At 45.3% G+C, this 22,918-nt stretch overlaps 2 long non-coding RNA genes across 2 annotated transcripts; one reads left to right on the forward strand and one right to left on the reverse strand.

Moving 5' to 3' along the window:
- The first annotated feature begins 408 nt into the window (after window positions 1–408).
- On the forward strand, window positions 409–2,889 carry LOC117803073. Its single transcript, XR_004626689.1, has 3 exons — window positions 409–540; window positions 822–929; window positions 2,261–2,889. It is a non-coding gene; the product is annotated as an uncharacterized LOC117803073 (long non-coding RNA).
- Window positions 2,890–5,472: 2,583 nt separating this feature from the next.
- LOC117803074 lies at window positions 5,473–14,172 on the reverse strand. The gene is made up of 2 exons (XR_004626690.1): window positions 13,983–14,172; window positions 5,473–5,876 (listed from the first exon to the last, which is right to left on the reverse strand). It is a non-coding gene; the product is annotated as an uncharacterized LOC117803074 (long non-coding RNA).
- Between the last annotated feature and the right edge of the window lie 8,746 nt (window positions 14,173–22,918).

Consider the following 22,918-nt stretch of genomic DNA (forward strand, 5'->3'; position numbering starts at 1 on the left):
TAAGGAAATTAAATAATTTCTCTTCTGCCTTTGTTTCCCACATCACTTAGGACATAAGTCCTAACTTCTGGGGCCCGTGGGGAGGGTAGTGGTTATAGAGCCTTAGGAAAAGGGGATAAAAGCCCTGAAACCTCTCACAGAAAAATACAGACACCCATGGCAGCGTTTCAGAGGCAAGCTCAGAAGTATATGGGCCTTGGAAGCTAATGCCTGGGCCTCTGAGTAAGAATCCTACTAGAAGGGAATTTTCTCGCGAGAACGTTCTTAGTACCGCTTTCTTAACACTTGGGTCCAGTCCAACTGGCCAGTGTGCAGAACACACCCAGTCCTGGCTGAGGCCCCACGGTGGGTGTAGCCCAGGCCCCCACAGCATGCACAATCATTGCCACATCCTCTCTTCTACACACGCTGGATAGGAATAAGCAGGGGCAAGAAAGGAGTTTCGACTCAAACCTGTTCCTACGGGCCTCTCGCAAAGGAAAGGCAGAGTGCCGAGGCCTCGAGCCAAACTCCAGGCCGCCCAGGACTCCAGTGCTTGAGGTGGGAGTATCCACCAGTTATCTGTGGGAGTCCCCATCTAGCTTGAATTTTCAAAAAATCACACATACCATTAAATTTAAAAAATTTTGTTCCGCCGACTGTTTTCTTTGTTGTGAAGAAGCTACTTATAAAGTAAATTTTATCCAACTTTTCCTTGCCCTGGATATTGTCTTGAAGCTCCTGGATGTTGGGCTGGTGTCTGTATTAGTCTCCTGGGGCTGCTGTCAAAAATGAACACAGACCCGGTGGCTTAAAAGCAATAGAAATTTATTCTTTCACAGCTCTGGAGGCCAGAGGTCCAAAGTGAAGGCGTTAGCAGGGTCGGGACTCCCTCCGAAGGCTTTAGGGGAGAAGCCTTCCTTGCTTCTTCCAGCTTCTGGTGGCTCCAGGTAATCCTTGACCCGCGGCTCCTGTCTCCGCGTCTGCCTTTTTGATCCTTCTCCTCCCTGTGCATCTCTTATGATGACATTTGTCATTGAATTTAGGGACCACACAGCTAATCCAGGATGAGCTCATCTAAAAGTCCTTCACTTAATCACATCTACAAAGACTCTTTTGCCAAATAAGATCACATTCGCAATTTCCACAGGTGAGGCTGTGAATGTAACTTTTGGGGGGCTGCCTCTCAGCCCACTACAGTATTGTTCATTTACCTCTCAGGAGCTAACAGTCCCTGACACACTGTCGGAGTTCGTGTTCATGGACTTGTGTTTGAGGGTTTGGAACTGAACCTTGCCCCAAGCGCTCTATCCGTTCCATCCTGAATAAGGGTGGTATTTGCAACAAGCTCAATGTCTTCAGCATTCCCTGACCATGAAATAGCTACCTGGCTAATTAGAGTAAATAGTTTCTTGCTTTCCCTCAGCGATTTCCGTTATAGTATTCTATGCCATTTTTTCAATTTATCACATTTTAAGTACGAAGGAGTCATCTAGGAATAAAGCAAATGTGGTGGAAGGCTTTTTTTTTCTTCCCCAGATTGAGGTCTTGCCAGACCCTCAGCATTGGAAAAAAACTTGGATTTTATTTATGAGATAACCTTTTATGTGTATATTTCATAATATTTATTATGATAAAAAAGTACACTTATAAGAGTGCAATTTTTATATAGATACATTTTACATAGGTGATCTTATTTCTGTCATATAGCATTTTACTGACACCTGATATCAACTTCCAAATGTTCATTTGTATGATAGATATACAAAGGAAATGATATGCTTTTTCTTTCTTTAAAAATATAGCTGGGTGTGATGTCCCTAATAGAGAGTAAATGAATATAATCAGATTTTCCCCTACTCTGGAGTGCAAATTTTAAGCTTTCATATAAAAATGTACCATGAAGTCTCTCCAACCTCCCTATCTGGAATGATTTCATTTGACAAGGTTAAAAGTGGCAATGAGAAGTCTGGCTTCGCCAGCAGGAATTTTTTAAAACAACCTCTCCCTGTGTATATAATTCACACGGTACATACCTTGCAATTTCATGCAGCTAGTCATATTTTATTTATGAAATGTTTGGAACCTGGAATCCAAAATTAGGGAAGGTCTAAATTCCTTATTCCCTATTCAGCACAGAAATCAGTTCAAGTTGCTTTATTTTCCTTGTTTTCATTCCACATTCTTTTAAATATAAGGCTTTGGTGGTGGTGGTGAGGGGGGGACACTTTATTAATAATTTTTATCATTATTTGCCCATTTTCCAATGAACAAACAACAGAAGAATCAGAGGAGAGCCAGAGAGACAGCCAACCTTCCCCTTCTGGGTGCTCAGAGCATACCTTGCACATTGGGTGATGGAAGAAAGCCACAAGCTGAACGTGTAGCAGAGCTGCTGACCAACACAGGCAAGTTTAAATGGGAGTGTGCATGGCCAGACTTAAGTTTAAGACGGTTAACATCAGGTCTTTCAACTTCACATAGTAATAAAACCCAGCAACAACACAGCATCAATCAACTAAATAAGGAGCGTGCACTCACCCCTGGGGGAGCCCTGCAGACAGATTCCACTTCCAAGTTGAAAGGATGGTTGGAAACGCCTCCTCCACCTCGAGCCCTCTGCTCTGCAAGCACTTTGCAATTTTCTTTCTTTCCTGAAAGTATTTTAGCCCCGATACAAATAGGCTGACTTCTCTGCATAACCTAGCTCACTTGTCTACCACAGAGTTAGTAAGTCTCATTGTTTCAAAGTCCTTTGCGTTTGATTTTTAAACTCCCTGACAACTCTATCTGGTTTTAATTAACTTCTTTGAATTCAGTTATTTTAGACTCAAAAGTGTGCCTGGATAAAAATTAGCATTATCAGTGTGTGTGAGAGTGCGTTTTAAACCTGCGGTAAGCTTTCTCCTTGCTATAACTGGCTGTGGGGAGATGGGGTATTTATCAAAGAGCAGGCTCTTCCTGGATATCTTTGTGATAGGTACTGGCTGGGGTTATTCCGTGTAAAACTGGCCCAGACAAAATAAGGTAGGGGATGGGGGTGGGGAAGAACAATGGATTCTGGCTGTCAGAATGAACTGTGGTTGTAATTGCTTACAAGTACAAATGTCAATGACCCCGTCTTCCTTATAACGCTTAGCTAGCATTGTGATATAGGCTTTTAAAGACATAACTTCTTAAACACATTCCATACTCCTAAGGGTTGGACCCAACCTGTTGGCCCTTTCAATTTGCCAGGTACAGGGTAGCCACATAATTCACTGTCTGTGCAAGGACCCTCTTGGTGAACAGGAGTGCTCGCAGGATGGGATGCCAGGATAGCAGGTGTAAACCAGGACATCATGGCGAACAGGCACCTAGGTTCCCCCCAGACAGATGATGCTCTTCCGCCCCCTAGGCCACTACCAAGAGGTTTTGGGAGGCCCCGTGTATGCTGGAAATGTGGCTAACTTCACCTGCTGATGGTTCTTGTAAATCCTGGCATCTTTTCTTCCTAGAATCATCTCTTCCTCCTCCTTAGAGGAATCCTAGTAACTCAGTATTTCTGGACCCCAGAACACTTCTGCAACAAAGTTCTTTCTCTGCTTCCAATGCTCCTGTCTCTTTCCTGTGTCCACCCATGGAGATCCTAGTGATTGTTCAAGACCTCATTCAATGGTGCCTCTTCTGTGAAGAAGGAGTGGGTGGGGAGCCTTTTTGTCACCTAAGCTCTCACAGGGCTGTATGTGTGTCCTTCTCAGGGTGCTTGCCTCTTTGTATTTGGTTGCACTTTTTTGCTGAGGATCATGTTCTTGCTGAACTGAGAGGAGGGACCAAGCACAGAGCCTGGCCTCCACACTACTCCTTGGACTTGAGCCCTTGTTTTAACTACTTCTCACATCTTATTTTAATTCTGTTGTTTTTGGTGTATTCTTTTCTAAAGTGTGATAGGAAACAAGAAGATTGAAAGCCTTGCTGTATTTGGCATTTGCAAGGAACAGGCTCACACTATTGCTGGATTTCAATGCTGCCCTCTCCACTTAAGAGCTGTGTAATCTTGCACAAGTTACTTAACTTCTCTGTGCCTATAAAATGGGCATAATAATGTTGCAGGATTTCTCTGTCTTTAGTGCCTGAGGTTCTTGGTCACACCGCTTCAAAGAATGAAGAGATAGACCAGACGAACAGTGGTGGGCAGCAAAGCAAAGTTTATTGAGCAATAGTTTAAAGTTCCCGGAGAGGGAGGGGGGCCCGAGAGGATTGCCCTTGGAGTTTCTAAGTTTAGGGGTTTTTATGAGCTCTTTTGCAGAAATATCTTAAGCGATCAGGGTGTGCTAAGTCCTGCCAATCAGGGCTTTGGTCACGTATCTGTCTACCTATTAGGTTAATGTCTACGTGCTGATGGTCTTTTTTTGCTGACATCCGGGGGCTTCTGTCTTAACTGCCCCTTGCCCTTGATAGGGACAAATGTCTTTTGGTTAATTGTCTTATTTTAGGGTGTTTTGCAGAAGTCAGTTCTGCAAAGGTTGCAAAGCGGAATGTTAGTGTGGTCCTGTCTTAGCTGCAAAGCAGACTGGCAGTAGTCTTATTTGAGCTGCCATGACTCCATAATTTCTTGTTGGGGACCCTGGCCCTCACTACTAACTGTCCAACTAACTCCTAACAATAATAGTCCCTACTTCCTAGGGCTGTTACGAGGACGGAGTCCTCACAGAACAGAGCGTGGTAATATTAAATACTCGATATCCTTGCCTCTCTTGCTCTTCAGGCTGCATTTCCTATTCTTGAGTTTTTATTCGCGTTTTTGACTGCATTGTAACCAAAGGAAAACCAAAAGCTGTCAGTGCCTGTAATGTGGTGAGGCCGAATGCCCACCTCACATCAGGCACTCCAGTGCTATCCCCTGGAAACCTACTGCCTGATGACCCAAGGGACGCTTGACAGGCAGAATGATGACAATGAGCATTGCTTACTGCAACATGGTGAAAATTCCTCTTGAACATGAAGAGCAGACGGGCTGCCCCGCCCTCTCAATGTGAGGTCGGAGAGTCTCTGCACATCTGCGTCCTCATCTGTAGAACAGGAATGACAATGGCACCCACTTCGTGGGGCTGAAGCAAAGATAGAATAATTTCACACATGTGGAGTATTTAGCATAGTGTCTCATGTGTAAAAAGTCCTTGGTATGGATTTCTTGATCATAGCCTCTGTCCTGGAGCAGGAGTTCAGGGTTGTTGAGAGAGGTGTGTTGGGCGTCCTGGGGAAGCGGTCCTCGTATTTCCTTCACCTGCCAGAAAACTGGTTAGCTCCACCGGCAGAAATCCAGCAACTGAGAATGCAGGGGCCCCTCTTTTTATTAGAAACACTGGTGAGGAGAGCCCCTTCCCCCTCTCTGAGAGCATCCAGTACAGGAAAGCCAGCTCACCAGCTGGAAGAATGGTCAGGCTGATACAGATACGAGAGTGACCATCTGCAACGGAAAGGGTGGCAAATTAAGGCCATGAAGTCAAAGGATGGAGAGAGACACGAAATCTTTATTAATCACCAAGAAGAGGACATGACCTCCCAGTGACTCTGCCAGGAGAAAGGAGGTCAGAGCACCCACGACAGCCTTCTGGGTGGGGGCTGGGAGCCAGTGGGTTGGCATGAGCATGGCTGTGGCGTCCTGCACTGCTAGAATGACTCACCCAGGCCAGGACGGCCATGGGAACTAAGGCTGAGGCACAGTACACTTCACAGTCCTGGGGACAGAAGTTCGTTCATTTCCAGGAGACATCGGCACCGAACTCACACGTCTGTTCTTGTTCCAAGAATCCACAAGGAAAGGAATTCCACAAACTTTTCTTGCCATTTTGTACCAGTATTTTTTTTCTTTATATCTATCCTTACGAATACCTATTCCTTCTTCAGCTCTGCTCCTGGAAAGAGAGTGAAGGTGGTTTGCATTCTCCTACAGCACGCGTGTTCTGAGTCGCAATGGCACATCTACCCTCAGTTCATTTTCACTTAGATCTTAACCTTCTCAGTTTACTTCACTTGGACTCTGGATCATAAGCAGAAATAATGCTTTGTGACCTTTAAGCTGGCACCGGCTGCTTCTCCACCCTTTCCCCTGTGGTTTCGTGAACCACACGGTCCCATTCTGCAATATCCTTATTTCTGAACTTCTGACTTCTTTCCCAGCAGGGAGATGACTCATGCTAAAAGCCATGTATTACAGCAAGGCTTACTAGGCCCACCAAATGCTCATTTGATACATGCTTTCAAATGGTAACAGCTGTCCTTGCAGCCAAGGTTACATTTCGTAAAAAAAAAAAGAAGTCCCAGCCTTGCCCCACCTCTCTTCAATTCTGTCCCCTTTGCCTCCCTGAGGTTGTAAGCAGAAAGATTTCAGAAGCAGCACAATGATGAGTCTCAGCCCCATCCAGGCAGAGATCCACCCAGTGGCTCCGCACGACCTTGGGGTGGGCTTACAATAAACTCCTCACCTGCAGAAGCCAGTCCACATCACATTCCCCCCCTCCCCAGGAAAAGTAGATTTCAAAAGGCAGCATAGGGAGGGCTCAGTGGGGGTGGGGAGGGGTAAGGAGAAATTTCTTTAGCGTTCTCCAGATCTTTCTAACCAAGCTTGACTCTGTGCTGCCTCCCCCCACCCCCCAGTCCATGTCCTGGCGGAGCTCAGGCTTTGAAGTTGTTACCATGCGAGGGTGGGTGGCTTGGAGGAGGCCAAGCAACTAAGGCACTCAAGGCTGGTATGGTCTGTCGCTTGTGCAGGGATTTTTTTCCCAGCCCCCACTCACCCCCTCAGCCCACCAGACACCCCGGTCAGAGCCCAGCCCGGTCTCTGCCCATGCCCTCCTCCAAAGAGTAGGAAACCTCGTGGGGTAGACACTTGGTCAAGCTATAGGAATAGAAACGGGAGGGAACCAGGTGCAGGGAGAGGAGAGAGAAAAGTGGCAGGGGTCTGGGTGTTTGGACCAGCTTCGGGTGTAGTCCTGGAGTGAGAAAGAGTGGGGTGGGGTGGAACTATATATACATGGGAGGATACTTCCCTAAAGTGTGCTGTGGATGATGTCTGTGGGTCCCCTTTGGTTTTTAGGAAAACGAATCAAGGGTTGGAGGGATTTTGAAATTCCTTTTGGCTCAGGACTGTGTGTGTTGGGCTGCTCCGTGAGGGTCCAGGCTGGGGAAGAACACACGAGGAAGCAGATGATGGATCCGCTCATCCCAACAGGGCAAGCCTGGGGAAGGGTTTCCACTCCCTGGGCACTGGAGTACAAGAGTGCCCATGGGAGACATGTAAAAGGCTGAGGGAGACATGGGGGTTTGGGGGGAGCAGGCAGTAGTGCCAGTGAGGGGTGACACTGGTGTACGTGCAAACGTGTTTGCCATAACCTTTATATTCCTCTGCCAGGGGAGCTGGGGTCCTGGTCACCTGGCCGGCGGGCTGTGGGGGGGAGCCTTCAGTACACCATGTCCTCTGGTTGTCTCTGTTCTTGGCAGTTGGAAGTGGGAGAGGCCCATGAAGAGAATACCAAAGTTTAATGTCCTTTCTATGATCAGCTTTTGTTGCTGGCACCTTCCTTCGGAAACAGACACTGATTCACGACTGAACAATCCCTCCACAGAGAGAAAAAACATCCCTGCCGTCTCTTAGTGGGTTTCTGTTTACAGGAATGGATGGTTTCCATAGGCTATTCAGAAAATGGCTGAGAGAAATCAGAGCAAAAAAGTTGATGTTTTTATTTCTGTCTCTTTCTCCCCACAGATGAGTTTGAAATTCTTGCTCTGGGCCATATGGAATGGATATTCCAGAAGGAAATTATATACTGCTCTCTGTTTCTACTCAACTGCTTTTCACTTTGTCAAGTGGACCCTTTGAAGCAGCCTTCTCCTTACCTCACATTCTGACATGAATAATTGTTTAATTGCCTTTCAGTCTACACAAGATAAGGAACCATGTCTCAAAATTGTATAATTCTCTTAACTAAACAATAGCGGAACCACCCAGAGCAGTTTTCAAAGAAAGAAAAGAATTTCTTACATATGTTAAGCATTTTATTATTTTCAAAGTGCTTCGTGCTGTAGTATTTTCTTAAATTGGATAATGCATACGAAGCACTGTGTAAATTGTATCATATAACAAAGGAGTCAGATTTATAATGATTATTGATTTGATTTTCCATGTAAGAAAGTGAGGCTCAGGGAGGGGAAGGTGCAGCCCCCAAATTCTGACAGTGAAGCTGGGCCTGCACAGTGGTCCGATTCCTTACTCCTGCGTTCTCACCTCTGCGTCAGGGGAGCTCCCCCAGAGAAGGCCAAGGACTACATTGGACCAGCACCAGAGGCTTCCCGGGGTTGGGGGTGGGGGCAGGGCACGGGGTTCGAGTGGAGCTCGACCTGGGTTACCTGTCTGCTGACCTGGGTTACCTCACCGTCCCCACTGTCTCCCTCACAGGCTTCAGGCAGGCACTTGTCTTTTTATCTTGTTTGGTTGCTGCCAGTCACTCTTCAGCAGAGCGCTTTCCCTCAGGCTGGGGCAGAGGATTGTTACATTCCCTGGATTTTCAAAAATACAGGTTGCTTTTTCTTCAAAAAAAAAAAAAGTGTCCCTAAAATAAGCTCACAACCCATTTCCATATTTTTAAAAAGCTGTTAGCAAATCCTGATGGTAGGCTCCCGTCTTGATGTTGAAGTGTGTTGGAAGTCGGCCTGGGGCCTGGGGTAGCCCCTCTGGGGGGCTGAAATCACAGCGAATGGAGCTGAAGCACCCATTGGCTGAGCCCACCCTGGGAGGAGGCAGGATACACCAGCGAACCTCTTGGGGGGTGCCAGATAGCCCGAGAGAAGGAGCTGGGCGCAGGTAGGGAGGGCGACAAGAGAGCGTTTCCTGTGCATCAGAGGACACAATCAAAAGAGTGAAAAGGCAACCCATGGACTCAGAGAAAATATTTGAGAATAATATATCCACCAAGGGATTAATATCTAGGATATATAAAGAACTCTTACAACTCAACAGCAACAGAAAAAACGTCGATAAAAAACATGGGCAAAAGACTTGAATAGACATTTCTCCAAAAAAGATATACGGGTGACAGCCAACCGCACATGAAAAGGTGCTCAAGGTCACTAGCCATTAGGGAAATGCAAACTCAAAAACCACAGCGAGGTACCACTTCACACCCATTCCTGTGGCTATTATAAAAAGTAGCCCTGCCTCCAACAAGCCAGAAAGCAATAGTGTTGGGGAGGAGGTGGAGGAATTGGAACCCTTGTGCCCTGTTTCTGGAGCTGTCAAATGATCCAACTGCCATGGAAAATAGCATGATAGTTCTTCAAAAAGTCAAACAGAATTACCACACAATGCAGCAATTCTAATTCTAGGTATATACACAAAAGGGTTGAAAGGGGGAACATGAATGGATATTCAGATACCAATGTTCTTACAGCAGGATTCATAGTAGCTGAAAGGATGGAAACAACCCAAATGTCCATTGACGCTGAATGGATACATAAAAAGTGGTCTATCCATACAATGGACTATCATCCAGCCTGAAAAAGGCTTCTTTTTTAAAACTACCTTCTGGTTGATTTTCCTTCTTGTTGAACTATATCTTCTGGTAATTCTTTCAGGTAAGTCTGTGGGTGGGACACTTTCTCAGCTCTTACATGTCCAAAACTATCTTAGTTTTCACCCTCACACTAGAAAGAGAGTTTGATAGTTTGGTTGTGTAGAGAATTCTAGAACAAGTCACTTTTCCTCAGCATTTCAGAAAGCTACTACCCCAGTGTATTCTTGCTCTGGGTGCTGATGATGAAGTGTGATGTCAGACTGTTTCACGTTCCTCGATGGATGACCTGCTTCTTCTCCAGAAGATTCTAGGAGTTTTTCTTTCTCCCTAATATTCTGACATTTTACACCAATGTCAACAGGGGTGGATTTGTTTCATTTTGTTTTTCAATGTATCCTGTTTTGTCCTTCCAGATACACTCAATTGGAGGACTTCAGCTTCAGGAAATTCTTCTCTCTCATTTCTTTAAATGTTAGTTCTGCTCCCTTTCGATTTTTTCCTTCTGGAACTCTTAAAAGATGAGTCAAAGATCTACTGAATATACAATGTGCATTTCTTACTCTTCCTTTCTTACATTCCATTTCTTTATCCCTATGTGTGCCTTTCTGGGGGATTTTCCTGCCTCATTCACCTGCAACCGTTTGGATATTTGGCCCACCTACTGGGTTTTATTGATCAACAAGGATGCTTGCAAACACTGTCTGCTCAGGCTGCTGACAGGAGAGGTGGAAGCCACTTCCTCCTACCGGGCTCTACTTTGTTCACAGTGACTGTGGGGAGAAACAAGGGGCCCGGCCAGGGTGGCTCTAGTCCTCCTTTCCCAAATAAGCACGACGCCCTTGCATCTAAGCCACCCCGGCCCCTTGCTTCCACCCTCTGCAGCAGGGCCCTTCCCAAACTTCTTAGGATGCTAACTTTTTCCCTTCCATTGGATCCTTTCTGTCTTTTAGGGATTTTCAGAGTTACTGGTTCACCAAAAATTCCCTTTCTAGTTTTCTGAGGATTATTACAGACGTACACATTCTATCATCTTAGAAACCCTGATGCTGGAGGAGAGGCCATTGTAGGTGTTTTGACCACCATCTTGAGAAAGCAAGGCTTTCCATAAAATCTTGACAGAAGTTTGAGATGTTAAAGATAGAACAAAGCACTGTGGCCTAAGCAAGGGTGGAGACTCAGAAGTCAGCTTCCCTTCTCTCGCACAATGGCCTGCAGGGAGGGTGCAGGGAACACCGAGGACTCTGCGGGGCGACTCTGCGGAGCATGGTGTGAAAACCACTCACCAACGTTTATATCATGGCTTAGCATCGGCAGCAGCTGCCTGGACAGTTGGTGCCACGATCCCAATACCCCGTTCCCTCCACCAGTGACAGATCACTTTTTCCCCATTGTGACACTTGGAACCCTTTTTGGACCTTCCTTGAAATTTCTATTTTTGGTCTCAAGAGAAAGGATCTCTGTTCATTTGCAGAGAACTGACGTTTTCTGAGCTCGGGAAGCTATCATGCCATTCCTGACTCTGTTCAGTCAGCCCATCAACTGCCCCAAGGTCTCTCTGATGACTTAGTAAGGGGGGGGGGTCTCCTACTTCGAACTAAAATATTTCAAACATGTAGTGAATATAATGGCTCTATGCTTCATAATTTACTGAAGCGGATCTCTCCTGGCTGTGGACGTGTCCTAGATGCAAGAGCCACATCAGGTAAGAAGTGCCACTTGTCTGCTCCCCACTTCGTGGGCAATGGTTGAGTACAAAGCCTTGTCCGTCTTCTTGTGTGTTAACCGCGTGTAAGGCCTTCTTAGGGCCTTCGCAGTACCTTCCGTGAAGATTTATGTCACTTCACAAGTTTTACAGATTTAGACTTTCTTTTCTTTTAGGTCTATGTCTGTATAAGGCTGACCTGGGGGTGGCAAAACCTTAACAGATAAATCATTCAGAGGTGAAAGGTATTTTATCTCTCTAAGGAAATGAGAAATCCTCATATCTGACTAACCGGTGATTTGAATAAGAGGTTTAAACAGGAAAATCTTTTTCAAAAAATCCTTGGAAGTATCTATTATCAGACAGGCAGGCCCTTACTTTTTTCTCATAATTTTAATAAATGTTAAAAATTCCCTTAAACTATATGGCCATGATTTGGAGTAAAATAGTGGATTATGGAAATGATTCTGCTTATTACCTTACTTTTCAGAGCACGTGTATGTAAATAACATTTATGTGCATCAGAGTATGTCCACCCGTGTCTCTAATTTTTCCAAGGATGGAGATTTTTTTTAGTTCACCTGGGACCATAAAATGGATTTCCGTCAGTATTACTGGTTAACTTTTGTTTCAAATTCAGCTAACTGGATAGTTTGTTGGTCACATGTTCATCATCCATTCCCCTCCATTCTCATTCTCTACCCAGCAGCCAACCACTTTCCTTTGGGGATCTATGAGTTGGAGTGAACCTGATTTCACCCCCATCTCCAGGGATGGGGCATGTAGTGTAAGCTGAGCCAATAAGTGCCTTCCATTTTTCAGGACATAGACATTTGTTGCAGAGTGGGCACGTGACCTTAGGAGGTCCAATCAGAATGAATCTTCAGATTTTCCTTGGAAGGCTTGGGCAGGGCTGCTCTCTCTTCCCTTCTGGACTAAAATGAGGAAGTACCAGCAATGACTGCCGCTGGAAGTCATAGAGGACGTTAAGGGAGTAAGTCTGAGAATTTGACACCAAAAAGGGCAAAGTGAAGAGCTGGAAAGAAGTCAGTTTCTTGGTGACATGTTGAGCTACTGGATCAAGACTTGCCTGAAGCCAAATTACTTACCTCTACCATTTTCAGTTACTTGAGCTAACAACTTCATTTAATGGTTGAAACCACATTGAGTGAGGCTTTCTGTTACTTGCCAATATAGTTTATAGATGATGTATCAGTATACAGCTTAACAGTTTACAATCACATTATGTTACTTCATTTTCAAATCTCCACTGGGATATTCAGAAAGGCTATTCTTCCTCTCATTTTACATGAAGAAAGGGACAGTGAAGGCATTGCCCTTGGTTACACAGATGGTTAAGTAGGAAAGTCACACAAGGATAGGAATTAGTACATATTTTGAAGTTGTATTCTCAGTGTCTTTTCTGTACTTGTCGAATGGATATAATGTTTGTTGAATGAATAATAAATTGAAGGACAGAACTGAATAGTAAAAAGAAAATAGCCTTTGTTTAATTATTTGTTTCAATTATTCATTCATTTTTCCAACAAATATTTACCAAATGCTTACTACGTATTGTGTTTAATTTGTATTTGTGGTAGCAACTCTAGTGCAAAAGAAAAAATAAAAAGAAGAAAATTGTCGATGTCTTTAATATTGTTGTGCTCCTTTACAAAAGTTTCAACAGTTAAGAGATTATGTATATTTAAAGTCCTGTAATGGTTTGCGAGGGAGGATGCCTGTGTCTTAAAATCTTCTCTTTTCTGTTGCATGTATTCAGGGTTTCTGCCTCGTTTACCTTGAGAATGGACTTCTCAGGTAGAAAGCCATCGACAGCTGTAAATGCCCGGTGGAGTCTAAATAACTCACAAACATTGAATTATCATCTTCTTAATGTTAAGCCTCTCTCTGGCAGCATGCTAGGATGTCCATTTATATCTCTGGGGGAACCATTAAGATCGAATTTTACTATTTTAGTTTGTATCCTAGTAGATCAAAAATCCATACTTCACAGGGAAAGGCAATATACAGATTTGAGACCCTGTCAGAGTTTAGAGTAACAAGAAAGTAGAAGGAAGATCCCCCTGTGGGGATGAGGCACTAACCAAGTAGTCAGGAAAAGAGTCTGAATTGTAATTCCCCCAGGATAGAATGTGGAACGGAATGAAGACACGGCCAAGCAGTGCGACTCCTTCTATCTCATAGAAACCTCAAAGAAACCCAAACTCATAGAATCGATGGCTGAAAATGTTTTCACAATTTAAAAACTCAGCAAGGGTCTGTTTCCTCTTTACGTGTCCCGCATGAAAGCAGAGAAAAGGAGAGAAATGCCTCTTGGATGCATTTTGAAGGTCAGGTTTGGGAAGGTCAGCCCTGGGTAGTGGAAAGAGCAAAGGCTGTAGACTGAGACTGAGCAGGGTTCAAAACCCACCTCCGACAATTCGGGCAAGTTACTTAATTCTTCTGAGTTGCCTTTCCTCACCTGGAAAACAGTGATAATGTTGACCTTAACAGGGGGTTACAGCAGTTAGAAATGTGTATACAGCGCCTGGCATATACCAGGCACATAGGAGATGGAAGCTGTTATTTTGTACTTTTTATATAAGTAGGACAAACTTGGACTCATTAAAAAAGTGTTGTCATACTTATTTCTTGCTTTTCTTGAAAGGAAAAAAAAAAGACGTATCTTCAAAAGTGTCCAATAGCACAGAAAGGAAAAAGCATGAAATGAAAGAACACATGGTACTTACCAGAGAATCAACATTTCTTACTCAAAATTCAATCACGGCTGCATAATCAGGGTGGAACACTGCCCTCTTGTATCTCTCCTTGCTAAATTGACTAACATTCATCTGAAAGAATGAGGGAGGCTTTAGTTCACATCCTTGAATACCATCCGAGATGTCTCATGTTTCTGATAATGTCCTGCAGGACCTTGAGCAAAAGCACAATCAAAGAGATGGATGACTGTGGATTAGTCAGCAGATTCTCAGCATCCCTTCAGAAACTTTAAAAGCCGTTTCTTAACCGTTCACTCATAAACTTGGTGCTGTTTCCCCTTAAGTAATGTTTCTCGTCTTTGAAGTGGAGTTCGGGACAGCTGTCAAAGGCACGATTTATCCCCGTTAAGGACCAAAGGAGGAAGCAAAATGGTGGGTGGCTGTTGGCGCTTGCTGTCGCCCGCTGGGGAGCTGGATTCTGAGCGCACTGAAGGTGCGCAAGTTCAGGTGTGGGTGGAGGCAGCACTGAGCAGAGCCCAGAACGTCAAGGGCAGTGGGGCGGCCTGGCTGACCACGTCTGACCTGTTCCAATCCGCACTACTCTGATTAGACCAAATAACAAGGTGAAAGTTTGCAGATCTTCACAACTGAAGTGCCAGTCTTGCATGATAGTAATACATTTGGCACGAGGTTTATGGAGAATCAAAGCCATATAGGGACTAGAAGGTCTTTTCAGCTGAAACGTGTGATAATTAACCACTTCTAATTTTTTGAGTTCTAGAATTTGAATTTGGCTTTTTTTTTTCTTTTGACAGCACATGAAGTCAATTCTATGATATTTTAAAGGTACATATAAAGTGTCTGACATGTTCGAACAATCCCAAATGCTTCCCTGCACCCAGCTTCGGAAACTTGAGTGAGCTTATCGGCCACTCAGAATCAGGGAAACTGACAGTTGGAAATTCTCACTTCTCTTCAAGCTTGTAGAAGAATTCTCCAACCTTGCACTTCTATGTCTCACTACTTTCACGTCCTGAATTTTTAATACTTATGTACACTGCTGTATCATTTAATACTTTTCAACACGTGTTTATTTCAATGCAACAAGCAGAGGAATTTCCTCATTTTCACTTTTTTGGGGGGAAATATTGATGTTCAAAGAAATTAACCAACTTGGAGAATGATCAGCTTATAGAACCATTGAGTCTGGAGGTTGAAGCCACACATATCAGATGCAAGTTGCAAAGTAAGTTTGACATAAATCTGATTATTTTATTTTATTTATTTATTTGACAGAGATAGAGATAGCCAGCGAGAGAGGGAACAAGCAGGGGGAGTGGGAGAGGAAGAAGCAGGCTCCCAGCGGAGGAGCCTGATGTGGGACTCAATCCCAGAACGCCGGGATCGCACCCTGAGCCAAAGGCAGACGCCTAACGACTGTGCTACCCAGGCGTCCCATAAATCTGATTTTTAAACCTAAAAAATGAAATTATAAATATTTTGGAAGAAAATGAAAAGGAATATTGCTATCATTTGAGGACTTTATGATTTGTAGGACAAAAGTTATAATGGAAAATATTGCTAGGTTTGAGTACTTAAAAACACACATGTCGAGGGGCAAATGGGTGATTCAGTCGATTAAGCATCCGAGTCATGATTTCGGCTCAGATCATGATCTCATTGATCCTGAAATCAAGCCCCGAATCTGGGCTCTGCATCAGTGACAGTCTGCTGGAGATTCTCTCTCCGCCTCTCCCCGCCCTCTTGCGCATGCCACCTTGTGCTCTGTCTCTCTCTCTCTCTCAAATAAATAAATAAATCTTCACATGAAAAAAAAGAAATGGCACCTAGGTGGCTCAGTCGGTTAAGCATCTGCCTTTGGCTCAGGTCACGATCCCAGGGTCCTGGGATGGAGCCCTGCATCTGGCTCCTTGCTCAGTGGGGAGTCTGCTTCTCCCTCTCCCTCTGCCTGCTGCTCCCCCCACTTGTGCTCTCTCTCTCTATCTCTGTCAAATAAACCAATATATCTTTAAAAGAAAAGAAAAAAAGGGGGCATCTGTGTGGCTCAGTCGGTTAAGCGTCTGTCTTCGGCTCAGGTCATGATCCCAGGGTCCTGGGATGGGTCCCACATTGGGTTCCTTGCTCAGTGGGGAGCCTGCTTCTCCCTCTCCCTCTGCCTGCGGCTCCCTCTGCCTGTATTCTCTCTCTTGCTATCTCTCTCTCTGTCAAATAAATAAATAAAATCTTAAAAAAAAAAAGAAAAGAAAAAACTTATTTCACCAATGAGGACACTGAGGCAGAAGGAGGAAAGCCCTTGCCCAAAGTCACACAGTTGGCAAGGCAGAGTCTTGATTCAAAGCCACGTCCTGTGGCCCCAGACCACCTCATCTTAACTGCTAACCCTGCTACACTAAGTGGAAAAGTGTATTTTGTGTGCTCACTTTACATGGTGAGAGAAAGACTGGGGGCGGGGGGATGCACATTGATCAGCTTTCAATGTTTATCTCCGGGTGGGAGGATTATGGGGAAAAGCTTCTGTTTATTAATTAAAAAAATATTAAATCCAATATATTCTGATTTTTCTGCACTTCACACATATCACTGGCTGGTAATGAATTACAAGGTTTTCAAAGTTGCGAAGTTGTCAGAAAGGGTGAGGAAATACTCATTCTCCCCCTTGTTCCGCTGCTTTGGTAATTTACAGGCCAAAATAGGATTAAGGAAAACCAACTCGGCTTCCGAACCCATGTCTCTGCTAAACCCTTGATTGTAAAGCCTCACAAAGGCACAAAATGGGGGTGGTGGTTTTTTTTTTAATTTTATTTCTTTCTGAACATTCTGTGCCCATCATTTTTTTCTTCTAAAAGGATTACTGAGCTGATCCAAGCATTCCAAAGTCCTGACGTTCAGACCAGGAGTTCGGCCCCTCTTCCCACTGCTGTCAGCCCAGCATTGCCAAGATCCTTGTTATTTCTGCTCTGTGTTTTCTCACAATCCCAGAGGATCTTGGTGAAAGGAAAAGTCTCTCTTTCTTTTTTTTTTTCCTGATTCAAATCATTTTGGCTTTTGAGATTGTAACAAATATCAAGGGGCCTAGAAATAGTACAGTGTTTCCCCGGATTAAACCTTTAAAAAAGAGAGAACACACTAGGAGTGGCTTTTTCTAAATCGGCGTCAGCTTTATCAGCTTGAAGGTGGACCTGAGCACATTCCTCCAATAACACCAGTGATGTGGAGCGTGATTCTGAGGGTGGATACCGTTCTCTGGGGTTGACCTGGTGCCCCACCCCGTGTGAGCGCTTTGCCCACACTACTCTCCCGACCACTCCTAACAGGAATGAGAGGGAGGTAAGAGCGTCCCCATTTCTTGCAGGGTTCAGTGATTTAGTCCCTCTTGTGCAGTCAGAGCTCAGAAACAGAAGAACCAGGATCTTAACCCTGGTCTGTCCAAGTTGGGTCTGTGCCTGACCGTCTAGGTCGGGGTCTAAGACTAGAGGGAACTGTTGACGATGTGTGGTTGAGGGTTCACTTCCCATTCCCTCACCTACCGTAAAAAGCACCAAGGCCACGCGGCTCACCGATGTTCATGGGATGAATGGATGTCTGGGTGAATAAATGCATGAACAGAGCCACTGCCATCTTGCCAAAGATGTGAAAAATGGTCATTAAGTAGTTACTTCTTTTTGATTTGAGAGAGGGTCTTGGGGGATTGAGGGTCTGGGTTTGGGAGGTGGCTTTTTTTTTTTTTTTAAGATTTTATTTATTTATTTGACAGAGAGAGAGAGACAGCCAGTGAGAGAGGGAACACAAGCAGGGGGAGTGGGAGAGGAAGAAGCAGGCTCCCAGCGGAGGAGCCTGATGTGGGGCTCGATCCCAGGACTCTGGGATCACGCTGAGCTGAAGGCAGACGCTTAATGACTGAGCCACCCAGGTGCCCCTGGGAGGTGGCTTTTATTCTCTTATGGTCTGGAGTCTTGTACGTGGGGGCGGAGGTTCCTGTAAGTTCAGGAGTGTTCGAGGGACCCAGCGTTGGCTGGAGAAGAGGCTGCCACACTGGAGAGGAACCCCTGACTCTAGATGCCAGCCAGACTGCAGAGCGGGGACTGGCACTATTTCCCTGTAAGGGCTACACAGTAAATATTTTACGTTCGAGGGCCAGACAGTCTCAAAGGCAACTGTTCCGTCCTGCTGCCATAGCTCACATGCAATGGTATGTCAACAAATGAGGGTGTCTGTGTTCAATAAAACTTTATTTACAGACACTGAACTTTGACCTTCATGTAATTTGTATATGTCACAAATATTACTCATCTTATGATTTTTTCCAACTATTTAAAAAAATATATTCTTAATCACAAGTGTACAGAAACAGGGGGCAGGCAGGACTTGGTCTGTGGACCGAAGTGTGCCCATCTTGCCCTGGAGTCAAGGCCAGTGGGAAGAGTGAACCTTTCCATCTAGGGTGTGAGCTCAGCCATCTAGGGGAGGATGGGGTTGTGCTTCTCTGTTGTACCATCTGTGTAAGTTTGGGCAAACACCTGGAGTTCTTTGTGTTACCTCCATTTCTCCTTCTATAAAATATGAATGTGGAGGAGCACCTGGGTGGCTTAGGTGGTTAAGAGTCTGCCTTCAACTCAGGTCATGATTTCAGGGTCCTGGGATCCAGCCCTGCACTGGGCTCTTCACTTAGTGGCAAGTCTGCTTCTCGCTCTCCCTTTGTGATCTTTCTCGCTTTCACTCTCTCAAATAAATAAATTAAATTTTTAAAAAATATGAATGTGGACTATGAATAGTCCCTAGCTTGGAAGATTAAATGAGATAATCCACCGAAGGCACTTAGAGCAGAGAAGTCCTCACCGGCTGCTAGCCATCATCATGATGGCCAAGGTCACGGCTGATGCTGTGGTGCACACCGGCGGATGTGAAATCCCAACAACAACTTGGCACATTTGTTTCTCCCAGGGAGCAACAGGGATTTGGAGGGTATTATGGGGTCACTGGGTCCATCTCCTGGCCCTCCCAGTCTGCTCACTTTGGAGTAGAAGTGTTCAGAGTTGGGTGGGCTGTCAGGCCTTCTAGTGTAACCTCCCATCCAAGGTGGGAGTCTTACCTCCAGCCACCATTACGGAGTCAGCCTTTCAGCTGCATCGAACCCTGTTCAAAGTTCTGGAGGTGCCCTTGGTTGACTCCTGTGTCTAACCTTCTCTTCCTGGACTTCAAGACCTTCCATCCTGACACTGTCCCCCATATCTGGCTCTCTGCATGTCCTCCTTCTTCCTTCTCTGTGTCCTCTTCCGTCCTCTCTCCCAACAGTTAGTGAACACTTGTAGCCGGCTTGACTGGAGGTCCCTGGAGGCAGGGAACAGGTCTTTGACATCTTCACATCCCAGGCACCTAGCCCACGCAGGCATCCAACTAGGTTTCGGAGAATGACGTTGCACCTTTGCTCTCATGTGTGGTTCTCTGTAGACTTGCTCGACTCCAGTCATTGACACTAAACGCTCCATGCGCTGGATGCTTCCAGCTACATCTTAACCCACATTCTCCTCAGTGCCCTTCCAGCAATCAAAGAGCTTTAACAGAAGGGCCAGAGGACATAGCAGCACTGGCCTGGGGAGGCTTCCATGAACTCTGCTACCAAGAGGGAGTGTTTACTTGGGCAGACAGGAAGCAGTGACCTCAGAGAATAACACAGCCAGAGCCCAATGAGGTAAGCACAGAGGGGAAGAAATAAAATTTTCCATTCTAGTTCAGCCATGACTAAAGTTGTCAGGAATCAGTGCAATAACGACGAATTTGAACTGATTTGCATGGGTAAATCTCTTTGCAAATCTGGGCTTTTATTTTCCCATATGTTCCTACTTTAGCTTTCATAAGTCTTTAGCAGATATAATCGCAGAAAAAAATGATCTGAAGCATGTTCAGTATATTTTTGTTCATTTATTTAACAAGCACTCAATAGGACGTATTATGTGTCAGGTACCATTCTAAGAACTTTATATATAACCACAACACGATGCTGCCTTTCATTCTTTTATTCATTCTTCAATAAAAATAAATTGGGTATATTCTGTAGAACCACAGTGTGCTAGGAATAAAAAGGCACAAGATACCGTTTTTCCCCCTTTTGGGTTTTCGTGGGAGAGACAAACAAGGCAATCAATAGCACAACACCTGTAATAAGGGCATACACAGCATATCTCATTTGTCCTGGGGACTAGGAGGAAGGGCATGTAACTTAGCCCAGAGGAGGTGATGTTCAAACTGTGTCTCCAAAGGTGAGTGAGGGTCTGCAAAGCGAGGAGGGGCCGCGGAGCAGAAGCTGCCTTTGCACGGCTTTGAGGGAAGGCAGTGCACACGTCCAGGGAGCTCTGAGCCACACTGCACAAGCTGACAGCAGCATACCTGGGTTGGGGAGGGGTCTCAGTGTGCCCGCACTGCCATAACGAAATACCGCAGACTGGAGGCTTGACCAGAAATTTGCTTTCTCACTGCTCTCTGGAAGCTGGAAGCCCAAGATCAAGGTGGGAGCAGTTGAGGTTTCTCCTGAGGTCTGTCCCTTTGGCTTATAGATGGCTATCTTCTAGCCAAGTGCCCACATGGCCGTCCTTCTGTGCAGGCCTGTTTGGTGTCTCTTCCTCGACTTACAGCGACATCAGTTGTATTGGATTCGGGCCCACCCTGATGGCCTCATTTTCACTTATTCACCTCTTTAAAGGTCCTATCTCCAAATACAGTCACATTCTGTGGTACTGGGGGTTAAGGCTTCAACAGGCAAATTTGGGGGGTGGGGAGCCATGATTCAACCATAAGCTACAAGGGGGAGGGATCGAGGGGGCTGAAGCTGGCAGGGCAGCTGCTGGAATAGTCCAGGGGAAAAGTGATGGAAGGCAAAGCGAGCACCAGGCGTGAGGATGGGAAGAGAGCGATAGATCCCTGAGGTTTGTGGAAGGCGCCCCTGCACACGGAGGTGCCAGCTGGCCGGGGTGGAGGGACAGCAGGGGAGGGCGTGGGTGGAGGGAGCAAGTGAGAGGGAGAGTCTAGGATGACGTCGAAATTCTGAACAGAAGGATGGGGATGCCTCCCTGGAAGGAGGAGTAGGGGAGGGGGCGCACATCTGGAGGTGGGAGGAAGACAGTGAGTTAAAGATGCCAGTGGAAAATCACAGGGAGAGGTCAGCAGGCAGTTGGGCCCATTGGTCTGAGAATCTGAAAAGAGATCTGGCCTGGAGCTAGAGATTTGAGGTCGTTGGAGCCAAGGATTTAAACAAAGTCATCCAGGGAAAGGGAAAATAGTCAAGGACAGAACTCTGGGATTCAGAAAAAAAGAGGGGCCTGCGATGTGGGGGAAGGCCAGGAGAAGACAGAGAGCTGGTGCTGATTTACTGAGGGTCTATGTGTTGGGAGCTGTGTTGTGATGCTGCACTGGTGTCTCCTTCCACTCGAACGGAAGTCCCCTGGTGCAGGCGTAGAGCGGAAACTGAAATAGCATAGACAACGTGCCAGGCACTCCTTGGAGTGCTTTGCAGTAGCTCATTAAATCCTCACAAAGCATTGCTATTTATACACGAGGACACTGAAGCGCGTAGGGGTGGTGTGCTCAAGATCACGGAGTAGACTGCAACTCGGACCCAGCTGAGAAGGCACCCAAGCCTGAGCTCTTCCTCACCCTACACTGCACTAGTTCTAGAGATGAGAAAGTCAAGGATCCGAGAGGTTAAGAAATTTGCTCAAGGTGACATGGCTAATAAGTGTCAGAGTCGGGTTTTAAACTAGAATGTTTGCACTTTCTGCTATACTGTACACATTCTTCACAAACTAAGGGAAGAAGGTATTGCAGGGACAAGTGTTATCTAGTGAGACTGGAACAGAAAGTGTCTTACATCTGGCCACATGGAGGCACTGGGGTCAGTTTCAGTGGGGTGATGGGGTGGAAGTCAGGTTGTAAAGTCTTGAAGAGTGAATGAGAGGAAAGGAATTTAGATTGTTCTTTTAGGAAGTTTGACTATCGAGATAAGAAGGGAGACGGGAAAGTAGCTAGAAAGAAAAGTGGGATGTAAAAATGTTTAAACATTATTTTTTGGTTAAGAGGGAAAAACCTGCTGATACTTGTATGCTGACAGGAAATCCAAGAATGGGGGTAGAGGTGGTAGAGCTTTGATTTTCAGTTTGCTGTGAGTTTGGTTAATTTGAATCATGGTCTCTAACTTTGGACTTCTACTGAGAAACTGAGCCTATAAGCTGGCAGTGTTGCCAAAGCACAGTCATCCCAATGGGAACACATGGTGAGGTCCCTGGGTTTCCTTTGCCTAGCATTAACTGCAGGCATAGCCACAGACTCACCAGTAGGTAATTGTTCTGCTATAAACAGTCTCCAAATCTGAATAGTAACATCACTAACAGTAAACTGTTTGTTTCACTTGTAATCTAAGACACACAAATATAAATACCAGGAGGTACCATACACCCAGTACCAAAGATTTGAAGCCATGAAACAGACACATGAAAAAATGTTCAAAATCATTAGCCATCAGGGAAATTCAAATCAAAACCACACTGAGATACCCACCTTACGCCAGTTAGAATGGCAAAGATAGACAAGGCAAGAAACAACAATTGTTGGAGAGGATGTGGAGAAAGGGGATCCCTCCTACATTGTTGGTGGGAATGCAAGTTGGTACAGCCACTCTGGAAAACAGTGTGGAGGTCCCTTAAAAAGTTAAAAATTGAACTACCCTATGACCCAGCCATTGCACTACTGGGTGTTTACCCCAAAGATACAGACGTAGTAAAGAGAAGGGCCATATGCACCCCAATGTTCATAGCTGCATTGTCCACAATAGCCAAATCATGGAAGGAGCCGAGATGCCCTTCAACAGATGACTGGATTAAGAAGCTGTGGTCCATATATACAATGGAATATTACTCAGCTATCAGAAAGAACGAATTCTCAACATTTGCTGCAAC

This window comes from Ailuropoda melanoleuca, chromosome 7 (assembly GCF_002007445.2).
Source record: "Ailuropoda melanoleuca isolate Jingjing chromosome 7, ASM200744v2, whole genome shotgun sequence".
In the NCBI taxonomy this organism is placed as follows: domain Eukaryota; kingdom Metazoa; phylum Chordata; class Mammalia; order Carnivora; family Ursidae; genus Ailuropoda; species Ailuropoda melanoleuca.